The 25,787-nt window shown below is 40.5% G+C and overlaps 1 protein-coding gene across 7 annotated transcripts in view; it reads left to right on the top strand.

Moving 5' to 3' along the window:
- LOC126004028 (acyl-coenzyme A thioesterase 6-like) overlaps positions 1 to 25,787 on the top strand; it is a 226,179-nt gene that overhangs the window by 14,588 nt on the left and 185,804 nt on the right. The gene's annotated exons all lie outside the window — the stretch shown is intronic.

The following is a 25,787-nucleotide window of genomic DNA, read 5'->3' on the forward strand; positions in this document are numbered from 1 at the left end:
TATGAAGAATGAAAAAAAAAAAAGCCTTAAGGAGGTTAAAGTCAAGCTTATGTCTCCTCTTTTTTTTTTTTTTTTTTTTTTAGTTTTTTTGGGTCATACCCGGTGGTGCTCAGGGGTTACTCCTGCTGTCTGCTCAGAAACAGCTCCTGGCAGGCACGGGGGAACCATATGGGACACCGGGATTTGAACCAACCACTTTGGTCCGATTGCAAGGCAAACGCCGCTGTGCTATCTCTCCGGGCCCCTTATGTCTTTTCTTAGTGTCTCTTAGTGTCTTATGTCTCTACTATCATTACCGTCATCCTCTCAAAGAAACTTAATGATGATTTTTATTTATGTTCTTTCAGATGTTAGCTTTTAATATGTACATATGTAACAATAAAAAGGTGTTTTGTTTTCTTAAATATGCATTTGAAGAGAATGTTAATTTCTGTTTTTATATCATTACTCATTGGCTGCATGCAAAACTTTACCTCCTATATTATCTCCAACATGAAAATCTTTATTTCTGCAACATTAATATGTGACAAATAAAAAAGGACACCACTCTCCTGACACAAACTACATCGATGCCACAGCAACACATGCAAGTACAAAAGTCCAGAAAAGAAAAGAGCAGCTGGTGAAGGAATGCTTCCAGGCATCTGTCTGTGCCAATCATTTCATTACAGTAACTCTGTGAAGCAAGTGAAGGCTTTGTGAAAACACAGGTGCTGTCCACATTTTCAGGTAAAAGCAATCTGCTAGTGTCAGAGATTCCTAAACGAACAGACACTTTGTAAAAGAAGAAATGTAAATGGCCAAAAGGCACATGAAAAGATGCTCCACATCACTAATCGTCAGGGAGAAGCAAATCAAAACAACTATGAGGTACCACCTCATGCCACAGAGATTGGTACACATCACAAAGAATGAGAACTAGCTTTGCTGGTGGGGATGTGGAGAGAAAGGAACTCTTTTTCACTGCTGGTGGGAATGCCGTCTAGTCCAACCTTTATGGAAAGCAATATGGAGATTCCTCCAAAAACTGGAAATTGAGCTCCCATATGATCCGACTATACCACTCCTAGGGATATACCCGAGGAACACAAAAATACAATACAAAAATCCTTTCCTCACAACCTATATTCATCGCAGCACTATTTACAATAGCCAGACTCTGGAAACAATCAAGATGCCCTTCAACAGATGAGTGGCTAAAGAAACTGTGGTACATATACACAATGGAATACTATGCAGCCGTCAGGAGAGATGAAGTCATGAAATTTTCCTATACATGGATGTACATGGAATCTATTATGCTGACTGAAATAAGTCAGAGGGAGAAAGATAGATGCAGAATAGTCTCACTCACCTATGGGTTTTAAGAAAATTGAAAGTCACTTTTGCAATAATTCTCAGAGACAAAAGAGATGAGGGCTGGAATGTGCAGCTCATGACATGAAACTCACCACATAGAGTGATGAGTGCAGTTAGAGAAATAACTACATGGAGAACTATCCTAACAATGTGGATGAATGAGGGAAGTAGAAAGCCTGTCTTGAGTACAGGTGTGGGTGGGGTGGGGAGGAAGGAAATTTGGGACATTGGTGGTGGGAATGTTGCACTGGTGAAGCGGGGTGCTCTATACATGACTGAAATCGTACAACTACAATCATACTTGTAATCACGGTGTTTAAATAAAGATAATTAAAAAAAGGAAAAAGAATTATTGAAACATGGGGCTGGAGAGATAGCACAGCGGTAAAGCATTTGCCTTGCATGCAGCTGATCCAGGATGGATGGTGGTTTGAATCCCGGCATCCCATACGGTCCCCTGTGCTTTCCACGAGTAATTTCTGAGCACAGAGTCAGGACTAACCCTGAGTACTGTCGTGTGTGACCCAAAAACCACAAAAGAAACGGAAAGAAAAAAAAACTATTAAGCAAAGGAAAGCAGACAAATCTCTCTAAGACTCTTCTCCTGAACAACCAAAGTTCAGGTGGGCATATAAGATGGCAAGATATTTAATAGAAGTTGACTGCAAGGCTTATACATTGATATTGAATTAAGTACTCAGGTTCAACACCAGAACACTGGAGAGATGTGGGTCTGTAATCAGATGGTGGTCCGGAAAATAATTCAGAGAGAAATAGAGAGAGATAGAGGGGGAGAAAGAGAGAGAAAGAGAGAGAGAGGAGAGAGGAGAGAGAGGAGAGCGGAGAGAGAGGAGAGCGGAGAGAGGAGAAAGAGAGAGAGAGAGAGAGAGAGATAGAGAGAGAGAGAGAGAGAGAGAGAGAGAGAGAGAGAGAGAGAGAGAGAGAGAGAGAGAGAGAGGCTTTTGAGGAGTTACTCTTAGCTCCTAGCTTGCCACAGCTCCAAGCCACAGAGATCTGGAGATCTGGAAAACAGAAGGGCTGACTTCCTCCACTATCTGAGTTTTTTAATTTTTTCGGCCACACCCATTTGATGCTCAGGGGTTACTCCTGGCTAAGTGCTCAGAAATTGCCCCTGGCTTGGGGGGACCATATGGGACGCTGGGGGATTGAACCGTGGTTGCGATCTTTCCTTGGCTAGCGCTTGCAAGGCAGACACCTTACCTTACCTCTAGCACCACCTCATCAACTATCTGAGTTTTTAATTTGAGGAAAATGTCACACCAGGAAGGTGGGACCATCCGTTCTTAACACCAATCCAAGGTGCTACATTCAAAGATGATTACATCCAATGAGTAACAATGCATATACTGATTGAGGTAGAAACAAATTCTATAATCCCACACATTGATAATTATATTCCATCAACAGAAGATTTAACCATTTCTTAAGGGGATACACCCCACAATGCTCAGGGGTTACTCCTGGCTCTGAGCTGAGTAGGTAAGTGCCTTACCTGTATGCTATTTATTTCCCAGGCTCCAGATTTGACTTCTTGAGTGGTGATATCTAGAAAAAAATTTACAAACACTTCTAGACTATGATCAAAAAACCTGAAAGTGAGTTTTGCTGGGTCCCAGTATTATAGGCGAAGCATTTATTTCATTGAGTTTTGTCACTATGTCCCACCACTGCCTTCTGGCCTTGAGTGTTTCTTGTGACAGTTCTGCTGAGGAAAATTTATAGCTTTGCAAGCACATATTAGGAAGGAAGAAGGGGCATAGCTTAATGACGCAGCTTATAGAAATAGAAAATGATCAACAAAAGGAACCAAAAATAGGAAGACAGAAGGAAATAACAAAGCTTAGAGCAGAAATCAATGAAATGGAAACCCAAAACACAATCCAAAAGATCAATGAAAGCAGAAGTTGATTCTCTAAAAAAAATAAAACAAGATTGATAGAACATTGCCAAAACTCACAATGAAAGAGAGGCAGAAGGAGTAACCTCTGAGCATTACCGGGTGTGGCCCAAAAAAAAAACAAAAAAAAAAAAAAAAAAAAAAAAAGATAGGCAGAGAAACTTGATAACCCCTTATCAGAAATGAAAAGGGGGAGATCACTACAGATACCGCAGAGATTCAAAGGGTATTCAGAGACTACTTTGAGAAACTCTATGCCACTAAATATGAGAATCTGGAAGAAATGGATAAATTCTTTTTTTTTTTTTTTTTTTTGTTTTTGGGCCACACCCGGTGACGCTCAGGGGTTACTTCTGGCTATGCGCTCAGAAGTCGCTCCTGGCTTGGGGGACCATATGGGACGCCGGGGGACCGAACCGGTCCGTCCTAGGCTAGCGCAGGTAAGGCAGGCACCTTACCTTTAGCGCCACTGCCCGGCCCCGTGAAATGGATAAGTTCTTGGACTCAGAACCTTCCACAGTTGAATAAGGAGGATATAGCATATTTAATACTCCATCACTATTGAGGAAATTAAAGCCATAATCAAAAGTCTGCCCCAAAACAAAAGCCCAGGCCCAGATGGATTCACAAAGGAATTCTTTTTTTTTTTTTTTATTTTTATTTTTGGGCCACACCCGGTAATGCTCAGGGGTTACTCCTGGCTATGTGCTCAGAAGTTGCTCCTGGCTTGGGGGACCATATGGGACACCGGGGGATCGAACCTCGGTCCGTCCAAGGCTAGCGCAGGCAAGGCAGGCACCTTACCTTTAGCGCCACCGCCCGGCCCTACACAAATGAATTCTTTCAAACCTTTCAAGAGGAACTACTACCAATCCTGGACAGGCTTTTTCATGAAATTGAAAAAATGGGAACACTTCCAAATAGCTTTTATGAAGCCAACATCACCTTGAGACCTAAACCAGACAGAGATGCTGGCAAAAAATGAAAATTACAGACCAATATCCCTGATGAACACGGATGCAAAGAACCTCAACAAAATCCTGGCAAATAGGACCCAATGCTTCCTCAAGAAGATCATTCACTATGATCAAGTAAGTTTCATCCCAGAAATGCAAGGATAGTTAAACATATGTAACTTTATCAACATAACACACAACATCAACAATGAGAAAAATGAAAATCACATGATCATATCAATAGATGCAAAGAAAGAATTCGATAAAGTCCAACACCCATTCTTGATAAAAACTCTCAGCAAGATGGGAATGAAAGAAACATTTCTTAATATAGTTCAGGCCATCTACCACAAGCCAATGGCAAATAATATCCTCAATGGAGAAAAACTAAAAGCCTTTCTTCTAAATTCTGGTACAAGATAAGGCTGTCCTCTCTCACCACTCCTCTTCAACATAGTACTGGAAGTACTTGCTATAATGATTAGGTAACAAAAAGATATCCAGGGCATCCAGATAGGAAAGGAAGAAGTCAAGCTCTCACTGTTTGCAGATGACATGATACTCTACTTAGAAAACCCTAAAGACTCTACCAAAAAGCTTCTAGAAACAATAGATTCATATAGCAATGTGGCAGGCTACAAAATTAACACACAAAAATAAATGGCCTTTTTATACACCAATAATGATAGGGAAGAAATAGACATTAAGAAAACAACCCCTTGGGGCCGGAGAGCTAGCACAACTGTGTTTGCCTTGCAAGCAGCCCACCCAGGACCCAAGGTGGTTGGTTCGAATCCCGGCGTCCCATATGGTCCCCTGTGCCTGCCAGGAGCTATTTCTGAGAAGTTAGCCAGGAGTAACCCATGAGCACCACTGGGTGTGGCCCAAAAACCAAAACCAAAAAAACCCCAAACAAACAAAAAAGAAAACAACCCCATCCACATTAGTGCCACACAAACTCAAATATCTTGGAGTCAACTTGACTAAAGACTTGAAGGACCTATACAAAGAAAACTATAAAACTCTGCTTTGAGAAATAAGGGAGGACATGTGGAAATGGAAACACATACCCTGCTCATGGATTGGCAGAATTAACATCATTAAAATGGCAATACTCCCCAAAGTTTTATACAGATTTCATGTGATTCCTTTAAAGATAACCATGACCAAAAAAAAAAAAAGATAATCATGACATTCTTCAAAGAAGTGGATCAAACACTTCTGAAATTCATTTGGAACAATAAACACTCTCAAATAGCTAAAGCAATCCTTGAGAAAAGGAATATGGGAGGCATTACTTTCCCCAATTTTAAACTGTATTACAAAGCAATAGTTATCAAAACAGCATGGTATTGGCATAAAGACAGACCCTCAGTTAGTGGAATAGGCTTGAGTACTCAGAGAATGTTCCCCAGACATACAGTCACCTAGTTTTTGATAAAGGAGCAAGAAATCCTAAATGGAGCAAGGAAAGCCTTTCAACAAGTGGTGTTGGCACAACTGGTTAGCCACTTGCAAAAAAGCGAACTCAGACCCCCAGCAAATACCACGTACAAAGGTAAAATCCAAATGGATTAAAGACCTTGGTATCAGATCTGAAACCATAGGTATATAGAACAACATGTAGGTAAAATACTCCATGACATTGAGACTAAAGGCATCTTTTTTGTTTTGTTTTGTTTTTTGGGTCATACCTGACAGCTCAGGGGTTACTCCTGGCTCTATGTTCAAAAATCATCCCTGGCAGGCACAGGGGTGCCACTGTTCTTCTGCATGAAGGGCAAACACCTTACCTTCATGCTATCTCTCTGGCCCCAGAGACTAAAGACATTTTTAAGGAAGAAACAGCACTCTCCAAACAAGTGGAAGCAGAGATAAACAGATGGGAAAATATTAACCTGAGAAGCTTCTACACCTCAAAGGAGATAGTGCCAGAATACAAGAGCCACCACCCACTGAGTGGGAGAAACTATTCACTCAATACCCACCAGATTAGGGGCTAATATCCAAAATATACAAGACATTGACAGAACTTTACAAGAAAAAAAAATCTAATCCCATCAAAAAATGGGGAGAAGAAATGAACAGTTTGTGAAAGAAGAAATACAAATGGCCAAAAGCACATGAAAAAATGCTCCACATCACTAATCATCAGAGAGATGCAAATCAAAACAACTATGAGGTACCATCTCATGTCACAGAGATTGGCATTAATCATAAAGAATGAGAACAAGTAGTGCTGGCAGGGATGTGGAGAGAAAGGAACTCTTTTTCACTGCTGGTGGGAATAGTCCAACCTTTATGGAAAGCAATATGGAGATTTTTCCAAAAAATGGAACTTGAGTTCCCATAAGATCCAGCTATACTACTCCTAGGAATATACCCAAGGAACACAAAAATACAATACAAAAATCCCTTCCTTACACCTATATTCATTGTCGCGCTATTTATTCATCAACTAGGTGGAGCGTGAGGCCATGAAATCTCAGGGTGGGATGACTCATCTCAGGAGGAGAGCCCTCAGGGAAGGATGCCAGAGAGGATCAAAGTTCTCAGACCGAAGCAAGCAGAGAGAAGGCCCAAGATGTCTACTGGGCTTCAGAGGCCCAGCAGAGTCAGCTAATTCCATAGTCTCTGGGCAGGGAAGACTCACTGCAATATTATTTCTAAGCAAAAGTACACTATTAACATTTAACATTTACAGTTGTTTTACCTTAGGTGGCACTTGCCCCTTAGCAAATTAGAAGCTAAAGTTTAAGAGAGCGGTCCTCAGGGTGAAAATTTCGACCCACAAACCCTTTCCCCACAGTCTGGATAATAGTTCAAGCACAGTCCACAACATATCCAGAGCAGTCCACAAATAAATCAGATGTTCACTCTTGACAGCAGCCCCCAGTCTCTGCTGTCCTCTGGTACATCAGGATGATCTTCATTCTGTCCTGATCATGGAAGTTGAATCAGATGAATATGCGGGGGATCCTTTGAAGTTGCCAGACAGTCCGTCCAGGCTGCTGACCATCATGGCTGTGAGCTTTTGAGAGGTATCTGAAAAAGACTCATTAAGAGTTGGGTGGGGGTTTCTCACTGCTTTGTATTCAAGAGAACTATCTCTTACACCTGGTATTTAACAATTTTAGGAGAAGCCACAATCTTTGCTTCTTCTATATTTGTACTATCAACGACTGATTAATTTTTGCTACTTACTTTAACCTCTGGGTTAGATAGACACAATATATTCTCCAATTGTCAATAACCATAGCTTGTTGGGTTATTGTGGTTTTTCTTGGCCCTTCTTCCCCTTGGAAGCTTTTTCTGCTGATCTTTCTTCTCCCTATTTTCCCTAGAGATTTCACCACCTTAGAAGAAATTAGAAGAGAGTGTGGCAGAAGATCAATTCTTCTGTAGCTTCTTCCTGCAGACAAGGGACAGTAGTCTCTTACTAAATGGGGGTGAAATCTTATGTTACCCTAAATGAGCAGCTAACAGGTTCAGTTTTGTAGTCTCAATATCTGAAAAGAATTAAGTCAATTAGACAGAGGAATATTATTTAAACAATCAGGTCTTGGAACTTTTGTCCTTGTTATTTGTAATGATAATCCAGAAATTAAACAATAGAAACCAAAGTATCATAACATTATCAATAAACACAACTCTGAGTTACTTTTCATTTTTAGGCTAAGTTTAATGTGGTTGATAAGAACATCTTCACATAGGTTACCCAAAAGAAGTAGGCTTTAAGTTAGACTGCTGCTAGAATGCACTTAATTTAATCAGCCACAAACATAGTTTTTCTCTCAACCTTCACCCTGTACCTTGCCTGGTATTTAAAAATATTTTTGGCTTGTTCCTTTGCATAAACACAGCTATGCTGGAGAAATCTCCACCTGGGGTACCTCATTACTTCCAGAGAGTTTCGGGGTTTGGTTGAGGACAGAAAAGGTGGTGCACCACTGAAGGCACTAAAAGGGTCACTCAGGCTTGGGTAATGTAAAGATGAGTTTGTCAGTGCAGTATGATGATCTGGAGGATGGCTGTGGGCATCTCACCCTTTACAGGATATTCCTGGAGGTCACTTGTCCCACTTCTCTTTAGGTTTGGGAGAGATTCTGACCTCAAACTCTCTTCTGAGAGTGAAGGGGAGAGCAGGGCCCAGGCTGTGGCCAGTCAGTGCAGGTGCAGAAATTCCTAGGAATTCTCCAATTTCCTCACTCAGACTATTCATCTTGGTATCTTCCTGGTCCAGTTAGCCAGTGCTTAAGGGTGTCTCCTTTTCACACCACTGCAATCCCAGTTAATTCTATTTCCCTAAAAGAGTAACTTGAGTAACTTCCCCTTACTAATTTTTAAGATTCCCTGTTTGCATGGGGATCACTCCTCATGAAGAGAGGAAAGCCACTTGCTTGTATTTATGCAAAGCAACATGATGCCATGACACATAAAAGGGTACTAAAAAGTGCTAAGAAGAGAGAGAAAAAGCAAATGTTACTTAAATTTTTATATCAAAAACCTCCAAACCATTTGATCATTGTCTAAGGGCCTCTTACAATAGGATTTCCCATATTTTCAATTCTTTAAACCATGACCATATTCACAAAGCTCCTTGTGATACATTATTAATATACTTGGCAGAGAAATGTAGGGTTCTAGAACATTTCTAGATATCGTAAACCAATTAATACTTTGAGAAGAATATTTCAGCCTTGAAAAAGCACACTTAAAAAAATCCAAATACTTTCTGATGATCCTAAAAATAATTGGCTCTTGTCTAAGGGTACCTTCCTACTGGTCTCTTGTCCTTCCCTGATAAGCAACCTGGTGTGGCCAGGTAGCTTGGGGCGGGGTCTATGGAAATAGGCTTGTGAATACTTAACATGTGTCTTACACCATATGGTCCTTACAAAATGGTGTCTCTCGCTGCTCAGAATCTGAGAAGTCAGCCATGTGGCCTTTACAAAATGGCTTCTCTCCCTGCTCAGGTCCCAACATTATACCAAGAAGAATGTTCACTATTTTTGGCAGACTTCAGACTTTACAGAACTTCTAATCAACAATCACCAATTTTTCAAAATATTTTAAACTGGACCTCAATGATTTTCTTAAATTTTTGATTATTTCCTTTAAAACCTTTCTCTTTTAGATGTTTATAAGACCTCCTTATTACCCCATTTTCACCCAATAACATAAGAACACCATATTGCGTAAATACACTATATAATGATAATCATCTAATTTGATTATGCAGTTTCTTTCCTAGAACACATCCTCAATCTCTTCTGCACATTCTTAAACTTTCTGCATTCACCTACTTTCTAACTTTCTTTCTATCCTTTTCTTTTATAAGTCCATACTTTTTTTTTTTGTGGTTTTTGGGTCACACCTGGCAGTGCTCAGGGGTTATTCCTGGCTCCAGGCTCAGAAATTGCTCCTTGCAGGCACCGGGGACCATATGGGACGCTGGGATTAGAACCAATGACCTCCTGCATGAAAGGCAAACACCTTACCTCCATGCTATCTCTCCGGCCTCCTAAGTCCATACTTTCACCTACTTCACATTTTTCAAATTCACTCTACAAGTTTCTTTCAGTCCTATTTGCAATCAACTGGCTACTCTTTCTCAGGATTTCATTTTCTCCAGTATTAAATCTATATTTTATTCTTTTTGCATAACCACCTATTCTTCTATATGAATAATATGTCTTTTAATTAAAACATTTAACCAAAATTAAATAAATTTTAAAAACCATGATCTCATATTGTACCTATGAGCATTTCATATCAAAATTCCTATATGCTAGATTAACAAGATTTTTAGACTAATATAAAACATAAATTCTCAAGAGATTTTTTTTTTTTTTTTTTTTTTGGTTTTTGGGCCACACCGGACGATGCTCAGGGGTTACTCTTGGCTGTCTGCTCAGAAATAGCTCCTGGCAGGCACGGGGGACCATATGGGACACCGGGATTTGAACCAACCACCTTTGGTCCTGGATCAGCTGCTTGCAAGTCAAACGCCGCTGTGCTATCCATCCGGGCCCTCTCAAGAGATTTTCAAGTTTACAATCTAAAGGAAGTAAAAATTATAAGGCATGACCTTTTCTTACAATTTTAATTACTTTGTTCTCCTAATTACTTAGAACACTATTCAAATTAGTTCTTTTTCTGTAACTATTTCAGGCATATCATTTAGCAGTTTCTAAAAAATTTATCTCATAACTTCTTACTGCTTTATTACTAATTATAGGTCCAAACAAGTTTACTACAAAACAACCCTGTTGATTTTCTTTATTAATCCAAATGCCAAATTTATGACAGTGCTCAGAAAATTTTATATCTTAAATTCCAATTACCAGTTACTTAGGCTTTACAAGATTAATTAACTTTAGGAAATGAGAAATAGGCGTTGTGTAATCGAGGATTACTATCCAAGCACTACAGTATAACTTAAGTTGTAAAAACCTTAGAGATATTAAATACGACTGATTTGACTCTAATTTTAAATTTTCTGCACTTTATATAAATACTTAAATCATAAATTTTCTTTATATTTTTCCCAATTAGAAAACAAATTGCTAGAATTACTTCCATTGACAGGACCTAGTTGTCCTCTATTATACTTAGTAAAGACATGCTAAACATTTTCACATTTAGATCTTAAGACCCTATTAAATTTATCTGAATGTAGTTATTATACTTAGTAAAGACATGCTAAACATTTTCACATTTAGATCTTAAGACCCTATTAAATTTATCTGAATGTAGTTATCTCAACAATATTAAGCACTCACAAATTTAACAATATTATTTTAAAAACTAACCATAACATTTTCCTCAAATTTTTTTTTTTTGATCAGTTGTAACCTGTTTTAAAATGACAGAAGTTTTTCTGTACTAAAAAATCCTTGCTCTGGAATTCCTCAGACGTAGGTAGTGCCTCTCTCTCTCTCTCTCTCTCTCTCTCTCTCTCTCTCTCTCTCTCTCTTTTATATTTCTTAATATTGTGCTTATGTTTTTTTTATAATTTTTATTTTGATCATAGTGGTTTACATGATGACAATAATATTTTAGTTAAATATTTACATAACATCAGGGGGGATTATCATCACCAAATTGTCTTCCCTTCACCTCCGTTTTTGTCCTATCTCCCATATCCACTTCCCTCACCCCCAGGGCTGCTAGAATATGTGGTCCCCTATGTACCTATCCTACCACATAGTAGTCTTGCATTGATTGCATCTAATTTCCCCCTCTAACTGGGAGGTAGGCCTAGTTAGTTATGTTTGCGTGGTTTGGTCTGAAGAAGAGAAAAGTAGTAAACTGGGGTAAAAGTCTAATACTCCAAAAGTGGGCAGAGTCCTTCTAGAGGCTCTCATCATCGATTTGGGGGGCGATGGAGAAAAAAGAAAATGAAACATTCCATCAGTACAAAAAAAAAAAAAAGTGTCCATTATCCAGTGAGGACTCCAACAATAATGGTAAGCACCACACATGCACAAAACAAAAACAAAAACAAAAACAAAAAACAAACAAACAAAACAAAACAAAAACAAAAACAAAAAAAAAGCAAAAACTGCCATGGTCTTGATATAAGAAACATGACTTAGCCCATAAAGAAAGAAAAGAAAAAAGGAGAAAAAAAACTAGGAATATCTGGGGACAACAGCTTCAATAACCACACCTACACAGAGAAATCGACCAAAAAATAGTTATGTAAGTAAAAATAATAGTAATAATAATAAATGAAGGTACAAAATAATATATAATAAGTAAACAATGCTTTGTGCTTTTTTTTTTTTTTCCTCCTGCCCTGGCACAGTAAATGTTGGGGTCATTCGAAAAGGAATTCACTTGGCCTAAGAGTTATGGGTTTCTCCGCCCTTGGATTATATTGTCATGGGATCAACTATAGACTCTGTTCAGGATCATTTACTCTCCCGGTGGTCCTTTGTCGTGTTTGGGAGACTTCCGTTCTGTTCTGGGTGGTACAAATAGACCTCTGTGTCTTGAGATCTCAGTATCTGCACAAATTCAGGGTTGGGATTTACGATGACGTCAGTCTTTGTGGTTCAGGAGTTCTGTTCCCTCAGTGTCATTTTAATCCATCTTCTGTGGTTGGTGGTCTTGGTCTTTGCACTGTACCTAGGATGGCACTTAGGATAGCATCTTTCTTTGTGCTTCCAGAAGCCAGATTCCTTTACGATTGTCTCTGCTAGACCTTTGGAAGTGGGGTTCATGGTCGTTGTGCAGGTCGTGGGAACTCATAGTTGTTTACAATACAGGGATATCTCCTACCTGGAAAACATGTCATGTGGAATCAACTTAAACCTCAGATGATTAGATACCATCCGTCCAGCCTTGAACCCTGGATCCAAGACATAGAAACGGCACAGTCCTCCATGACAACTACAAGAAACAAATCCCAGCCAGGACAGCCTTAATACGGCAGGGTCACCATCAAGTCCCAGCTCCAGTACGACATGCTGACAACGAGGAAAATGGGAACAACTTGACCTAAGAGCAGGTTACCCTACCTTACCAGCTAACAATAAGACAAAATCAGAAGACCTGTCACCCTTTGGTAGATCCAAAAGCCAAGATCGCGATTTACAGATGACTGGCTGCTAGAACCATGACCAGACGGTATACACCGTGGGACCAATAAAAAAGCCCTAGTCTAGGGTTTGAACTACGATCTTTTTTTTTTTTTTTTGGTTTTTGGGCCACACCCGGTAACGCTCAGGGGTTACTCCTGGCTATGCGCTCAGAAGTTGCTCCTGGCTTGGGGGACCATATGGGACACCGGGGGATCGAACCGCGGTCCGTCCAAGGCTAGCGCTGGCAAGGCAGGCACCTTACCTTTAGCGCCACCGCCCGGCCCTTTTTTTTTTTTTTTTTTTTTTAAGGCATCCAATTTTATCTGGGAAAAACGGCCACTGCCCCACCTAGACAGTTTCTTCCCAGTTGCCAGGATATTAAAAGCAATTAAAGGACAATGGCCTCTATTATCTCACAACCACTCTTTACCCACCCAATTCCTAGAAATATTTAATGTCAGAAAAATATTTTATTTTTAGTAGAAATTTTAAAGGTAGAAACAAAAAATTTTCCTAGCTAATCAGATTACCTGTTAGTCTAAAGACAATATCTGCCTAAGGCAATTTTTGTTAGATGACAAACTAGTTCTAAGTCTGCTTGGTTTTAAAAAGTATACTTTTCCTTACTTTTCAGCCAATTTATTAACCTAAAATGCGGCAATAACCAATAAACATGGCAAAAAGCACAACATAATTGGAACATATATATATATATATATATATATATATATATATATATATATATATATATTTTGGGCCACACCCATTTGATGCTCAGGGGTTACTCTTGGCACTCAGAAATTGCCCCTGGCTTGGGGGGACCATATGGGACACCGGGGGATCGAACCGAGGTCCTTCCTTGGCTAGCACTTGTAAGGCAGACACCTTACCTCTAGCGCCACCTCTTTTTTTTTGGGGGGGGACCACACCCATTGATGCTCAGGGGTTAATCCTGGCTAAACACTCAGAAATTGCCCCTAGGGCCCGGAGAGATAGCACAGCAGCATTTGCCTTGCAAGCAGCCGATCCAGGACCAAAGGTGGTTGGTTCTAACCCGGTGTCCCATATGGTCCCCCCCCCCCCCCCCCGTGCCTGCCAGGAGCTATTTCTGAGCAGACAGCCAGGAGGAACCCCTGAGCATCGCTGGGTGTGGCCCAAAAACAAAAACAAAAACAGAAATTGCCCCTAGCTTGGGGGGACCATATGGGACGCTTGGGGATCGAACCGAGGTCCTTCCTTGGCTAGCGCTTGCAAGGCAGACACCTTACCTCTAGCGCCACCTCACTGGCCCCTGAACACATAATTTAAACAAAAACACAGAACACTCAAAGAGGTCTGCATGCTTCACATCACAAGCTTCACAATCACCTGAGGTCTCTTAAAATGCAAGCCAAAAATCTGACAATAGTTATTATTGTTAATTCTGCCTTCCGGCTGAGGTGATAGGTCACAAAGTTTGGACTTCCTCCAGGACAAAAATTATCCTGCTGGCCAGTGAGGGGAGTCTGATTTTGTAACCTCCACCCTACCTTACTTTCCAATATAAATACACACACAAAGCACAAATAAATACACACACAAAGTGCAATTTCTATTGAATTCAAGCCAAATTCCATCAATACTAAGGGGGTGGCACACACACAAATCTCACTTTTTTTGTTTGTTTGTTTTTGGGCCACACCCGGCAGTGCTCAGGGATTACTCCTGGCTGTCTGCTCAGAAATAGCTCCTGGCAGGCACGGGGGACCATATGGGACACCGGGATTCGAACCAACCACCTTAGGTTCTGGATCGGCTGCTTGCAAGGCAAAGCCGCTGTGCTATCTCTCCGGGCCCAAATCTTCTCACTTTTCCACATTCTCTCTGACCGGTCCGTGCCAACACCTCATGTGGTCTTACATTCTCACCACTTTCAGTGTCGAATGGCAACCTGCCAAAAGGAGTTTGGATTAGAGGGACGTCTCCCTCTTCCCATTTGTAATCCAGTTTAAAAAGGAATCAAAAAAAGAAAAAGAGAGAAAAGAGAAAAATAATGGTCCTGAGTCCAACCGGTAGCAGGGAGAGAGACCCGACTCTCTCTGGGATCTTGATCTTTCAAAGACCCAGTGGGTACCCAAGGGCGGGAACACAGTATGTTGGTTCCAACCTCCAACCTTCCCTAGAGTCCTAAAGCCAATATGGACTCTCTGTACCTAGGCCTAATTAGGTAACTACAAATAAACGCTCGTCTCTGGTCTTTCGAGGTTCCTTTTGAGGCGTTAGGGCAAAGGACGAGCCCCCACTGTTAAAGGGACCAGAAAAGCCTATGGCTTGGGGAAGGCCCAAGGTCTGACACAGACCAGGGCCCAAGGGGAAAGCCAGGGTGTGGGAAAGCTCAGGGTCTGGGAAAAGCCCATTGCCTAATAAAGACCACGAAACATACCTTCAGAGAATGTCAAAGCAAAGTGGGGTTTATTCCAGAGCTCTGGGGCTCTGAAAACAGCCATACAGAATGAACCCGGAAGCCCTGGGTAATCTAGGAAGGCGTCTTTTATATGTTTAATGAACCTTAGGCCTATCCCTATTCCAGGTTTAAACACAATGTCCAGGGGCTGGAGAGATAGTATGGAGATAAGGCTTTTGCATTGCATGCAGAAGGACAGTGGTTTGAATCCCGGCATCCCATATGGTCCCTTGAGCCTGCCAGGAGTGAACCCTGAGCACAGCTGGGTGTGATCCCAAAACCAAACCAAACCAAACCAAACCAAACAAAAAAAACAAACCCCCCCCCACAATGTCCAATCAGATGGTAAGCTTGTCCTTTTTCAAATAAGGTCCAAATATGTCAAGTTCCTCTTAGGAGGGGCATTGGCTGATGGCAGCAGGCCATTGATGCCTCAAGGTGAACCACTAGATCAAAGGGGATCAAGAAGGCATGGTGGTTAAGAAAGGCTTAACAGGCATCTCTATCTTGTCAAGCAGGGGGTAGAGAAGGGCTTAACAGGCATCTATCACATATCTGAGTTATTGTGATATCTATTTTTATAAATTTTCACCTAACAAACAGACTTATGGGGGTGCCAGAAATGGAACACAGGTCATCCGTGTGCAAGGCAAATTTTGTATTAATGTGCTAATTCTTCAGTTCTAAGCTTGCCTTTTTTAAATTACGTTAAGACCCAGAAAAAAAATTTAGAGCCTTCCTTTTAAACATGTCATGAGTTCAGATCTCCACAGTGTCCCACATGCACTGATGTAATTCTTTTTTTAGGGACATTTGGGTCACACCTGCTGGCCCTCAGAAGTTACTCCTGGCTCTGTGCTCAGAAATCATTCCTGGCAGGCTTGGGTACCATATGGGATGCTGGAATTTGAATCACCATCCATCTTGGGTTGGCTGCGTGCAAGGCGAAGGTCCTACTGCTGTTGCTATCTCTCTGGCCCTGATATAATTCTTGTGGCAGCTCTACTGTCTGTGATTCCTGTTGCCACAGATGATTTCCAGTTCTACTATAGCCAGTTCAATAAAAGCATCATAAAAGGGGTGTGACTTATGTTTATTGCAGCACTTAATACAATAGATAAATATAGAAAACAAACCCCAAAAGACTACAGGTGAATGGATCAAGAAATTGTATATAAAACAATGGAACACACTGCAGCTCTAAGAAAACATGCAATTTGCTGCTATACAGATGAAGCCTAGAATATCATGTGGTGTGAGGCAGTCAGAAGGAAAGGGACATACAGAATGATCTCTTATATATGGCCTATAACAATACACAGTAAGGAAGCAGCAAGTGTCCAAACAGGAAAAGTGGTCCACAGAACTTAATTTTGGGGGTTTAGATGGGGAGAGAGGATGAAGGGAGGGGCCTTTGGTATATTTCTGGTGGTGGCTGTGGTGTTGGAACAATGCATGAGGGAAACTTATTAATAGCATTATAAATCATGATAACACAATAAAGATATTGGGTAAGAATCTAGGAGAGCCACCTTGTGATAAAATTTAATATTTCATAATTGTTTTGTTTTTGGGCCACACCCATGACACTTAGGGGTTACTCCTGGCTATGTGCTCAGAAATTGCTCCTGGCTTGGACCATATGGGATGTTGGGGTATCGAACCATCGTCTGTCCTAGGCTAGCACATGCAAGGCAGATGCCTTACTGCTTGCACCAACGCTCGGCCCCTTTATAATTAGATTTAAGTGGATTTGGGCCATATAATGTTGGGCATTAACCTAGATCTCCTCCTATGTGCAACATTGTACTAGCTCCATGACCCTAAACTTGGTTTCCCTTTTAATTTTATTGGGACACAGAAATACTTATATCTGGCTCTCTACTCAGACCATGTATTTTTAATTTTAACTATTAATGCAATAAATATATGTATACCTATATATACATATATTTATATATACACCTATATACACATATACTTATATATGTATATATCTAAAGGCGGAAGTAGAGCATTTGCCTGCAATGTGGCCAAACTAGGTTCATATCAGAAACTGTAACACTTACTGATGAATCAAACTTTGCTTTTAACATAAATGAAATATCATATATATATATCTATATATCAGACATATCCAAAATAGATATATCAAAAACCTAAATACCTAAGAATGTATAAAAAAGAAAACCAGAGACCAGCTCTTCCCAGGTATGGGGTTAGGGGACACCCCATGCTGATGGCATTCTCCCTAGCTTGGGGGGTGCTGGGAGGCTTGGCAGGCCTCCAGCTGTTCCCCTATTTCCCCCTGGAGACTAGGCCTGGCCTGAGTGCCACCTCGGGTGGCCTGCTGTGGGTTCCAGGTGAACTCCATTAGGGGTCTCCAGGCTTCCCACCCCCTACACTAGGGAGGAGGAGCAAAGGGAGGGGCCGGGCAGATAGCTGGCTTCTGGTGCTTTGATCCTGGAGGCCAGCTCTTCCCAGGTATGGGGTTAGGGGACACCCCATGCCGGATGGCATTCTCCTTAGCTTGGGGGGTGCTGGGAGGCTTGGCAGGCCTCCAGCCGTTCCCCCATTTCCCCCCCTACTCCAGGCCTTCCCTGGTTGCCGGCCCAGGTGGACTCTATCGTGGTTCTCAGGCTTTCCCCCTTTCTCTCTCGACACTAAGGGGGGACACATGGGGTGGATGGCGGGCAATGCAGCAGCACATCGGGACATTACATTGTGACATTCACTGGTATTTTTTCTTCTTCTCATTGGTCTCCATTTAAAAAACCATATATATTTAAAATAAAAATGAGAGGACTGATTCTCAGTTTAGGAAGAGACCAGTTTGGGTGGGGATACCATATATTTTGAAAATAAAAATGAGAGGATGGACTCTCAGGCTGGGAAGAGGCCAGTACTCTTTTCCTACCTGTTTACTCTCAGCGTCCTCTTGGCCTCTTCCTTCTTTTATTGTGTAACTGTGGTTGCTACCATACTAGGTTTCTGATTAGTTCCCATGAACGGTGACAATTGAGTCCACTGTCTTAAGTTAGATTGTTTATTTTCCCCACTTTTTATCTTTCTCCTCTTTGTGAACTGTTCAATAAGGTATTTTGGTGAAAGAGTCCCTCCCTATCTTTCCTTCCCTTTTTGGTTAAATAAGGAAGTTTGCAGAAGTGTCCCTCCATTTAACATTTATATAAGAACCAAGTCAATTGGATTATTGGACTTGTTCTAGCATCCCCATAGGCACCAATCTCTTTGTGAACTGTTCAATAAGGAATTTTGGTGATAAGAGTTCCTCAGTTTAATTCTTATGTTTGAACCAGGTCATGGGGATTGTTGGACTTGTTCTTGCGGCCCCCTTATGTGCTGATAACGCCAGGTGGCATTATTCCTTGTTTGCATGGGCACATTAAAATGGAAAATACTATACATACAAATAAGTTCTTATGTAATAGAGATAGGAACACACAAATCTTGTGGTGCAATGGAACCTTACAAACCCTGAACATTGACATGATGACCTGGCACACGCCTAAGAGGTTTGGATATTTTCCAGTCACCCCTGAACCAGGGAAGCCATCTATGAAACATCCAACATTGTTTATGACATCACCTGGAAGCAATCCTCTACCAGGGAAGACTCTACTGCTGCTTTTTTTTTTTGTTTTTGTTTTTGGGCCACACCCATTTGACACTCAGGGTTTTACTCCTGGCTATGCGCTCAGAAATCGCCCCTGGCTGGGGGACCATATGGGACACCGGGGGATTGAACCGTGGTCCATCCTACGCTAGCGCTTGCAAGGCAGACACCTTACCTCTAGCGCCACCTTCCCAGCCACCTTACTGCTGCTTTGACATCGATTTACTCAAAAGAGTCTTCCCTTATCACTGAGAAGATTTAAACAACAACAACGACCTGCGTACTGGACAGGGCTTTCCGCATTGCCCGTTAAGTGCGAGTTGAAATTAGATGCCGCTCTGCACCATCCTGACTTCAATGTAGGATATACAGATTCCAGGACCTTCAATACAGAAACGTGAGATCAACAACAGAAACTGTGAAAAATATAACTGTATGGGTACTACAGACAATGACCAGGATTGGACAAACTAGTTTGCCTGGAGCCTAGAAATGGTCTTATGTCAGGAAACTTCAGGGGTAGGGTCTCCTTGTACTTAGGCCAAAGTTTTTCCTTTCCATGACCCCCATACTTTGGTGGGCCCATACAAACGATAATTGCCACACTAACATTGTTTTTACAGTGCTCCTTTGACTCCAAACCTTTAAGAAATCACTAGTAAAAATATCTGAAACTGCAAAAAAAAAAAGTTTACATTAGTGTTAACATATATGCTTTTAGATGCACTAACATTCTGGGGGATAAAGGAAGGAGATAAGGGATATATGCTTGGGAACAGGGATGAAGGGAGGACAACACTGCTGGGGGAAAGGCCCTCATTTATTGTTACCGTGTGCCTTAAATATCACTGTGTAAGATTTGCCTTTATATATTGCCAATATATATAATCTAATAAATGTCTGTCATTTAAATAAAAAAAATCACTCTCTTATGAAATTCTTGTCCTTAGCAATATGTCTTTAAAGTTTCTTTCATTGCGTGATAGATCCTTTATCTTAAATAATATTTCATTAACTGGTTATGCATTTATTTATAACCTACTGAAGAATATCTTAGTTGATTCCTCTTTTTGGTCATTATAAGTGAAAGATAGATATTAATGTTTAGGTTATTGTTTTGGAAAAAGTTTTTACTTTTTTGCTTCACAGGTGAATGCACAGATGCACAGTTGCAGGAGTGCTGTATTTTAGGATAAGTGTATATTAACTTTTCTAAAAAAACTGACAAACCTTTTCAGATGGGCTATCCAGTTTGCATTCTCATTAACAATAAATGAGAATTTCAATTGCTTTATTTTCTTTGCAGCATTTTGTGATTAGTGTCATGAAACTTGTCATTTTAATTGATGTGTTGCAATATGTAAATTCCATCTCTCTGATGACATACAATATGAAGAAATTTTCATATAATTTTGGCCATCTGTATATATTCTTTAGTAAGATGTTGTTTAAGGTCTTTGTTTCTTTTCTTATTTTAGATTGGGTTTTGTTGATTGTTAAAAGTCTGTCATATGTTTGGGCCTTTATTAGAGATGTCTTTTGTATTTTCTCCTATTCATTGGTTTATATTCTTCTCTTGACAGTATCTTGCTGAGCATAAAATTTTAATAAAATTTAAAATTTCAAAAAAAAAAAAAAAGAAAGAAAACCAGAAAAAATTTACTACTTTGGGCCAGAGGGATAGTGCGAAGGTAAGGCACTAGTCTAACATTCAACCAATCCAGGTTGGATTCTCTGGCATTCCATATCATCCTTCAAGCTATTAGACAGGACTAATTTCGAAGTGCAGAGTCAAAAGTAACCTTGAAAAATTCTGAGTGTGTCCCCAAAGAAAAGCAAAACAAAAAAATAGATACACCCTAAAAACTTGAACAAAAAGAAAAATGGGGACAGAATGATAACACAGTAGTAGGGTGTTTGCCTTGCACACAGCCAACCCGGGAAGTTGGGTTCAATTCCCAGCATCCCATATGGTTTCCTGACCCTGCCAGGAGTGATTTCTGAACACAAAGTCAGGAGTAACTCCTGAGCACTGTCAGTTGAAACCCCCCTCCAATAGCCAAGAAAAGTGATGTAGCTGTATTAGTATAAGTCAAAAGTTGAAATTTTCTTTAAAAAATAAATTAATTATTTATTTTTTATTTATTTATCTGGTTTTTGGGTCACACCCTGTGGCACTAAGGGGTTACTCCTGGCTCTATGCTCAGAATCACTTTTGGCAGTCTTGGGGAACCATATGGGATTCTGGGACTCAAACCACCATCCATCCTAAATCAGCCAGGTGCAAGGCAAAGGCCTATCGCTGTGCTATCTCTCTGGCCCTCAAAAAAGCATTATTAAAATATTATTTCAGTGGGAGAGTGCTTGCTGTGCAAGCAGCCAATGTGAGTTTAATATCTTCTACATCCTGAGCACTGCAAGACGTAGTTCCTGAGCGCAGAGTCAGGAGTAACCGTTGAGCATTGCTGGGTGTGGGATTCCCAAAATTATTTTTTTTTATTTTTTTTTTTTTTTGGTTTTTGGGTCACACCTGGCAGTGCTCAGGGGTTATTCCTGGCTCCAGGCTCAGAAATTGCTCCTGGCAGGCACAGGGGACCATATGGGGCGCCGGGATTCGAACCGATGACCTCCTGCATGAAAGGCAAATGCCTTACCTCCATGCTATCTCTCCAGCCCCCCAAAATTATTTTTATTCCTATATTTACTATGGTTTTAGCATACTCCTGACGCTGCACTCAGGGATCACTCCTAGTGATATGTGGGGTGTTAGAATTAAACCAGGATCAGCTGTATGAAAGCAAGGCAAAAAAAAAAAAAAAAAAGAAAGAAAGCAAAGCAAGTGTCCTATCTACTATGCTATCTCTTTGGCATTTAAAATAAAGTATTATTATAGTCCATGAAGATCATGATTGTTTTGTTTTGTTTTGTTTTGGGGCCATACCTGACAATGATCAGGGGTTATTCCTGGATCTACACTCAAGAATTTACTCCTGGTAGTATTCAGAAGACCATATAGGAAGCCAGGGGTTGAACCTGGGTTAATAGCATGCAAGGTAAGCAGCCTACTTGCTGTGCTATCTAAAACTCTGGCCCCCAAACATGATTTTTTAGATTAAAGTGCAACTCTTTCCTGTGAAGCCTGTAGCTCCAGCAGTAGCCAGCCAATTTGGAATATAAACAGCCTGTGGCTTTTCCTTGTTGCACTAGGCAGTGTTTCTCAATCTTTGCTCTGATCTTGTTTCTTTCCTGTGGCCCAAACAGTTCCTTGCCAGGGTCCTGTATGTGATTTTTCACCTGTAGTCCACCTGGCAATATCCTAGGAATTTTCAGAGGCCAGTGTGACTGAGGAGCATGACCCTAAGGGACTTTGAAGACTGCTCTCCCCAGTGGGTATTTATGGATGACCCCACGCTAATCTAGGCTTTAGACAGGTATGTGAGGTACCTTTAGAGAGAAACAGGGCCCAGCAGCCAAGGTCCACATTGGTCAAGTGGTCATGTCCATTCACACCAACATGCAGAGAGAACCATTCAAGTAAAGTTCTTTGGTAGGTAGAGTTCAGGTTACTTGACTGTTAGAAGGTCTGTGTCTACAAGGCATGGGACTTTGCCCTATTTTATTTTATGGATTCGAAGACAAGGGGGCTCAACCTGGATGGCTGTGGGGTCAAATACTCCCTTTGTTATGGGTCCCTGGACAAATAGCAGGGACAGAACTCATAAAAATCTCAGTAGCACCACCAATAAATTCTTCTCCCCCCCCCCCTTTTTTTTCATTTTGACTTTTGGGCCACACTCAGAGGTGCTCAGGGGTGCACTCTGATGCTGTGGGATGGGACCATATGTGGTGCAGAGCAGCTGAATCTCCAGTACTATCTGGCCTCAGTCCTAATTTATATATTTTTCTTTTACTTTTGGTTTTTGGTCACACCTGGCAGAGCTCAGGGATTATTCCTGACTCTATGCTCAGAAATCACTCCTGACAGGCTCAAGGGACCATATGGGATGCTGGGATTTGAACGACCATCCTTCTGCATGCAAGGCAAACGCTCCATGTTCTCTCTTCGGCCCCAAATCCTAATTTATATTTTAAAAAATTTAGAAAGTATAATTTACATGAAGACATAAAACTCCAAATTGGATCATGTCAAAATATAAATGATTAAATATCTAAAGAACTTTGTCTATCAACATTGTAAGAGTTAAGACTACCATTGTTAATATTGCCTAAACTACAATAACATTTTAATAAGTAAAGAAAGAAGAAGAAGTTGTTTTCCTAATTTAAGAGAATGTTTGTGGAGAGCCTGAGCACTGCCAGGAGAGGCCCTCTCCCAAAGTAGGAGTATGTTTGAGTTGCCTCACAAGTAGGCCTAAAACTACACAACATTGTTCAAGAAGCACAAAGAAGAGGTAATATGAAAAGACATTCCTTTTTATTGATCAGGAGACTTAACTTTAAATCAAAGATAATTTGGTCCAAGATGGCAAAACTTTGTAATAGGTTGACCATGGCTTCCAGATATTTATATGTTAAAGCGCTAATCTCTATTCTCTCACAAAGTGATTGCTATTAAAGATAAGATCTTGGGGGCTGGAGAGATAGCATGGAGATAAGGTGTTTGCCTTACATACAGAAGGACTGTCGTTCGAATCCCGGCATCCCATATGGTCCCCCGAGCCTGCGGGGGGCAGTTTCTGAGCATAGAGCCAGGAGTGGCCCCTGAGCACTGCCAGGTGTGACCCAAAAACAAAACAAAACAAAACAAAACAAAACAAAACAAAAATCTTTAAGTGAGTTTATGTGGATGGCTCCTACTCCAGCATTAGTACAACTGTAGGTTGCATGACAACTGTAGGTTGCTATCCCATATTGACGTAGGGGGGGAAGGAGAGTCATGAAAATTTGGGGAATAGTAAGAGGCTTCTGAACAAGAAATAATTAGTTTATGATCCAAAATGTACCATGTAATCCATTACTATTGAGGAAATTAAAAAATTGTAATCAAAAGTCTTCCCAAAAACAAAAGCCCAGGCCCAGATGGATTCACTAACAAATTCTTTCAAACCTTTCAAGAGGACCTACTACCAATCTTTTTCAGGCTTTCAGAAAATTGAAGAAACAAAACACTCCCAAATAGTTTCTATGAAGCTAACATCACCCTGATACCAAAATCAGTCAGTGATGTCACAAAGATAGAGAACTACAGACCAATAATCTAATGAACACAGATGCAAAGATCCTCGGCAAAATCCTAGCAAATAGGAAAGATCCAACGCCTCCTCAAGGAGGTCATACACCATGACCAAGTAGATTTAATTTTAAAAATGCAAGAATGGGGGGCCGGGCGGTGGCGCTGGAGGTAAGGTGCCTGCCTTACCTGCGCTAGCCTAGGAGACGGACCGCGGTTCGATCCCCCGGCGTCCCATATGGTCCCCCAAGCCAGGAGCGACTTCTGAGCGCATAGCCAGGAGTAACCCCTGAGCGTTACCGGGTGTGGCCCAAAAACCAAAAAAAAAAAAAAAAAAAAAAAAAAAAAAAAAAAAAAAAAAAAAAAAAAAAAATGCAAGAATGGTTTAACATATGCAAGTCAAACAACATAATGCACCATATAAACAAAAGGAAAAATAAAACCATATGATTATATCAATAGATGAGAAAGCATTTGATAAGGTCCAACACCCATTCATGACAAAAACTCCAAAATGATGGGAATGGAAGGAACTTTTCAAGGCCATATACCACAAGCCAATGGCAAATATTATATACTCAATGGAGAAAAACAAAGCCTTTCCTCTAAAATCTGGCATAAGACAAGGCTGCTCCCTCTTGCCACTTCTCTGCGACATAGTACTGGAAGTACTTGACATAGCAATTAGGCAAGAAAAAATATCAAGGCCATACAGATAGGAAAGGAAGAATTCAAGCTCTCACTGTTGCAGATGACATGATACTATATATATATATATATTTTTTTTTTTTGATTTTGGGGCCACACCCATTGATGCTCAGGGGTTACTCCTGGCTAAGCGCTCAGAAATCTTCCCTGGCTTGGGGGGACAATATGGGACGCCGGGGGATTGAACCATGGTCCTTCCTTGGCTAGCACAACATGATACTATATTTAGAAAACCCTAAATATTCTACCAAAAAAACTTCTAGAAACAATAGATTTATATAGTAAAGTGACAAACTACAAAATTAACACAAAAAAACAATGGCCTTCTTATACACCAATAATGATAGAGAAGAAATGGACATTAAAAAAACATCCCATTTACATTAGTACCACACAAACTTAAATGCTTTGGAGTCAACTTGACAAAAGAGATGAGAAACCTAATCAAAGGAAGCTACAAAACACTGCCTGAAGAAATAATAGAGGACACAAGGAAATGGAGACTCATACACTTTTCATGGATTGGGAGGCTTAACATCATTAAAATGACAATATTTCCCAAAGTATTGTATATATTTAATGCAATTCCTCTAAGGATACCCATGACATTCTTTAAAAAAGTGGATCAAACACTCCTGAAATTCATTTGGAACAATAAAAACCCATGAACAGACAGCTAAAGCAACCATTAGAAAAAAGAAGATGGGAGGCATCACTTTCTCCAACTTTAAATTGTATTACAAAGCAATAGTCATTAAAACAGTATGGTATTGGAATAAGAAAGACCTTCAGATCAATGGAATAAACTTGATTATTCAGAGAATGACCTCCGACATATAATAAATTACTCTTTTATAAAGGGGTAAGAAATGCAAAATAGAGCAAGGAAAACCTCTTCAACAAATAGTGTTAGAACAACTGGTCAGCCACATGCAAAAAAGTGAACTAAGACATTCATGTAATGCTGCACAAATCAAAATGGATGAA

This window comes from Suncus etruscus, chromosome 3, assembly GCF_024139225.1.
Source record: "Suncus etruscus isolate mSunEtr1 chromosome 3, mSunEtr1.pri.cur, whole genome shotgun sequence".
Lineage (NCBI taxonomy): Eukaryota > Metazoa > Chordata > Mammalia > Eulipotyphla > Soricidae > Suncus > Suncus etruscus.